The sequence below is a fragment of the Pecten maximus genome, chromosome 15 (assembly GCF_902652985.1).
Source record: "Pecten maximus chromosome 15, xPecMax1.1, whole genome shotgun sequence".
Lineage (NCBI taxonomy): Eukaryota > Metazoa > Mollusca > Bivalvia > Pectinida > Pectinidae > Pecten > Pecten maximus.
Genome location: NC_047029.1, coordinates 22,715,406 through 22,720,965, shown reverse-complemented (window position 1 = coordinate 22,720,965; position 5,560 = coordinate 22,715,406).

Sequence of the window (5,560 nt, the reverse complement as noted above, 5' to 3'; positions counted from 1 at the left end):
GATGTTGAGATAGTGGCGTTGGACGGGATGGCTTACACAGGATATAGTGCTAATCCCTGCTTTATACTAAGCCTGATGCTGTATCTTACGAAGCACGCGCGGGTGTACATTATATTTATAAACAAACAATTGATGTATCATACAGGGAAATATTTATCATTTATCGTTATCAATACAGGATATGTCTACTCATTTTGGTTGGTATTGCTGTACGTCATGTTGACACAATAACGTCTTTGTTTTCTTCTAAATTTGGCCATTGAATTATTTATACCGATATACAAATCCTTGCCCGGTCCCAACTTGAATATGAAAGTGTATCCATACGAATACCAGCGTAAGCTTTAATCGAGAATGTTCAATGCTGACAAAAAGATCGAGGCATACCCAGATTTCAAAAATTAACGTATTTAACTATAAGGCTAATGAAAGAAATGAAATTCGCGGGGACATGAATCTACAAAATGATCAGTGGGGTATACGTCAAGGAATGCTGCCGAGGCCAGTTACGGCCACAGCGAAAATATCACAACTTAGCTGTGTCGTAATATTAACCTGTTAAACGGACAGGTAACACAAATACCTTTTGTTAGCTACGTTTTATATAAAAAAAATAAATAAAAAAAAATGACCAGAGTTAAAACGCAACCCAAAGAAAATGTTAAGCAAGGTCACTTGAGACGTTATACTTAGCAATAACCAATACAATTCGAAATTTAAATATGTGCAATCATGATTTCGCTCGCTTAATCAGTTTCGATAATTCTTTGAAGCCTTATACAGAAGTTACATGTTTATTGAATATGCATTACGGGATAAAGTAAACAGCTGGTTTAGCAAGACTTCTCTTCTCATCTGCCATTACCGAACCATATCACGAATTGGGCTGTTCCCTAAATACATGTACATTGAACACTTTTCATAAGTTGTATGACTTTCAGAAAATATTTGGGAGATTAAAAAACAGCAAACGGCAAAAGTAGCAATCGAACTTTGCCGAGTCCTTAAGGCATTTTACCTTTTTCCAGGTTTGAAGAAAATCTGTCAACAGTTGTTGCAGTTATTGAACGGGAAACGAAGCCTGACAGACGGACGGACGGACAAATCCAAATAATTTTTGCTTCTTTTCGGTTTTCGTTTCGGCTGTGAAAAAATGTCTGTATATTGATAACAATAATGCCAATTTAGGGTTTAAGACTTACGTATGGTTGAGCTGATTGACTATCACTTTCCTTTTTGGTAATCATATAAATTACAGATAACTAATTAACTATTGCACATATACATTTGTACTACACATTTTTACAACTGCAGTATTAATTGATTCATCATATTTCGTAATTTCTTTTTGCAGCACTTTTTTCAAGGAGTACTAAATAAGAAGGCGCAAGTGCAAGGGGTGCATTGTATCGTTTATCGTTTTGTTTAAATTAAAATGGAGAAACAAACATTGCTAAAGTATGACGTTTTTCTACAGCAATAATTAAACGAGGGCGATGCCTCTATCTCCGGGAACGGGATAATAGGGTTTACTCCGACACGTCCTGGACGAGAGGAAATGACGATGTACAGTCTCCCCTGTGTTACACAGACAGGCTCACGCCATCAAATTATAACGCACACTTATACTTCTGATAAACTGTAACCATGACAACTTGTCAGATGTTTTATATTTACAATAATAACAGGATTATCTGATGTTAACATCAGTAACAAAGTTACATACACACGGACTATAAACAGTGGTATATATACCGATGTGTACAGTGTAGTATTACGTACGCCCTCACATTTGCCACGGCAACATTGATTCAGACGATATGGTATCATTCAATTTAAAAATTCATCTTTCTTAAATGTCAAAATTAGCGCAATATTATGAAGGGGAATAAAAACAAGTGCATGTACAGATGTATCCTACAAAAATAGGAAATTGAGACCCAAATGTTGCAATGGGTGCAACAGATCTAATTTGAACATGGCATGTCCATGTCAATAAAAAATTATGAAGGTTTTCCCACATCATTGGCCTCTTATGCCAACATGCAACATATTCCAACAGATGTATTTGTTCGGCTGGTCTAAATCATATCTCAATATTCTATCACCAGTGTTAATTGATTGTCGGTACTGCGTTATACAGCCGGGTCGATGAGAGCAATACAATCTCGACAGGGCCAGGATAATTCAACCCGTTACTATTTCTACTGTGAAACTATGACGAGGTCGTAATTGAAAGTACATCACTATGTGTACATACGTTATAACCCCGACAGGAAGTAAAGGCCACCAGTCACCACATTATACACACGTGTAGCCCCTCCCTATCCTCCAGTACTGTGGTATGCTAAGAAGGCTCTAATGAGTTTCCTTTGTTTAATTGCACACATCTCGCTAACGAATCAAAATAATTCTGAAGCAAACATTAACACGAGAAAGAACTGACTTTCTGACATGGCTTTCTGACATGGGTGTTTGTCTTTTCATCTATAGACAGAGAATAAATTATAAATTGTTCATCTACAGATATAGATAATTGTCTAAGCTATTGCAATTTGATGATAAAATAACCTACGAAGCATATCATTAGCCTATCCTATATATACGTCGACACATATATGTGTATAAAATCAGAAGTATTTGGTACGAATTCCAACCTATAGCCATATAATACATCAACATATATCTATTAAGGTAACCCATCCCACATTTACATCAACATATATATCTATTAAGGTAACCCAACCCACATTTACATCAACAGAAGGTATATCCATTAAGGTAACCCATCTCACATTTACATCAACAGATATATCTATTAAGGTAACCCATCCCACATTTACATCAACATATATATCTATTAAGGTAACCCATCCAACATATACATCAACATATATATCTATTAAGGTAACCGACCCACATATACATCAACATATATCTATTAAGGTAACCCATCCAACATATACATCAACTGATATATCTATTAAGGTAACCCATCCAACATATACATCAATTGATATATCTATTTAGGTAACCCGTCCCACATATACATCAACAGATATATCTATTAAGGTAACCCATCCCACATATACATCAACAGATATATCTATTAAGGTAACCCATCCCACATATATATCAACAGATATATCTATTAAGGTAACCCATCCAACATATACATCAATTGATATATCTATTTAGGTAACCCGTCCCACATATACATCAACAGATATATCTATTAAGGTAACCCATCCCACATATACATCAACAGATATATCTATTAAGGTAACCCATCCCACATATATATCAACAGATATATCTATTAAGGTAACCCATCCAACATATATATCAACAGATATATCTATTAAGGTAACCCATCCAACATATACATCCACATATATATCTATTTAGGTAACCCATCCAACATATACATCAATTGATATATCTATTAAGGTAACCCATCCCACATATACATCGACAGATATATCTATTTAGGTAACCCATCCCACATACTTAGTATATATCAACAGATATATCTATTTAGGTGACCCATCCAACATTTACATCAACAGATATATCTATTTAGGTAACCCATCCAACATATACATCAACAGATATATCTATTAAGGTAACCCATTCCACATTTACATCAACATATATATCTATTAAGGTAACCCATCCAACATATACATCAACAGATATATCTATTTAGGTAACCCATCCCACATTTACATCAACAGATATATCTATTAAGGTAACCCATCCCACATATACATCGACAGATATATCTATTAAGGTAACCCATCCCACATACTTAGTATATATCAACAGATATATCTATTTAGGTGACCCATCCAACATATACATCAACAGATATATCTATTAAGGTAACCCATCCAACATATACATCAACAGATATATCTATTTAGGTAACCCATCCGACATTTACATCATCAGATATATCTATTAAGGTAACCCATCCAACATATGCATCAACAGATATATCTATTAAGGTAAACCATCCAACATATATATCCATTAAGGTAACCCATCCCACATATACATCAACATATATATCTATTAAGGTAACCCATCCAACATTTACATCAACAGATATATCCATTAAGGTAACCCATCCCACATATACATCAACAGGTATATCTATTAAGGTAACCCATCTCACATATACATGGACAGATATATCTATTAAGGTAACCCATCCCACATTTACATCAACAGATATATCTATTAAGGTAACCCATCTCACATTTACATCAACAGATATATCCATTAAGGTAACCCGTCCCACATATACATGGACAGATATATCTATTTAGGTAACCCATCCCACATATACATCGACAGATATATCTATTTAGGTAACCCATCCCACATTTACATCAACAGATATATCTATTAAGGTAACCCATCCCACATATACATCGACAGATATATCTATTAAGGTAACCCATCTCACATTTACATATAAATTCTTTTAGGTGACCTGCCCCACATGACAACAGATATATTGATTAAGGTGACCTGCCCCGCATGTCAACAGATATATTGATTAAGGTGACCTGCCCCACCTGACAACAGATATATTGATTAAGGTGACCTGCCCCGCATGTCAACAGATATATTGATTAAGGTGACCTGCCCCACATGTCAACAGATATATTCTTTAAAGTGACCTGCCCCACATCTCAACAGATATATTGATTAAGGTGACCTGCCCCACATGACAACAGATATATTGATTAAGGTGACCTGCCCCACATGACAACAGATATATTGATTAAGGTGACCTGCCCCCCATGACAAGATATATTCTTTAAGGTGACCTGCCCCACATGTCAACAGATATATCTGTTAAAGTAACTTACCCCAAATGTCAACAGATATATATATTAAAGTAACTTACCCCACATGTCAACAGATATATTGATTAAGGTGACCTGCCCCGCATGTGAACAGATATATTAAGGTGACCTGCCTCGCATGTCAACAAATATATTCTTTAAAGTGACCTGCCCCGCATGTCAACAGATATATTCTTTAAAGTGACCTGCCCCACATCTCAACAGATATATTGATTAAGGTGACCTGCCCCACATGTCAACAGATATATTCTTTAAAGTGACCTGCCCCACATGTCAACAGATATATTGATTAAGGTGACCTGCCCCACATGACAAGATATATTCTTTAAAGTGACCTGCCCCACATCTCAACAGATATACATACACATGTATTGATTAAGGTGACCTGCCCCGCATGTCAACAGATCTATTGATTAAGGTGACCTGCCCCACATGACAACATATATCGATTAAGGTGACCTGCCCCACATGTCAACAGATATATGTTAAAGTAACTTACCCTAAATGTCAACAGATATATCTATTAAAGTAACTTACCCCACATGTCTATAGAATAAGTTCAAGAAGATACAGAATTACATTGACATTTCAGGGTTACATTTTTTGTTAGTTTTATTCTAATTTTTCTTTCATTGCAACAATCTTCTATCTGTGTAAGTGCGAAACAAGTTATATGAACT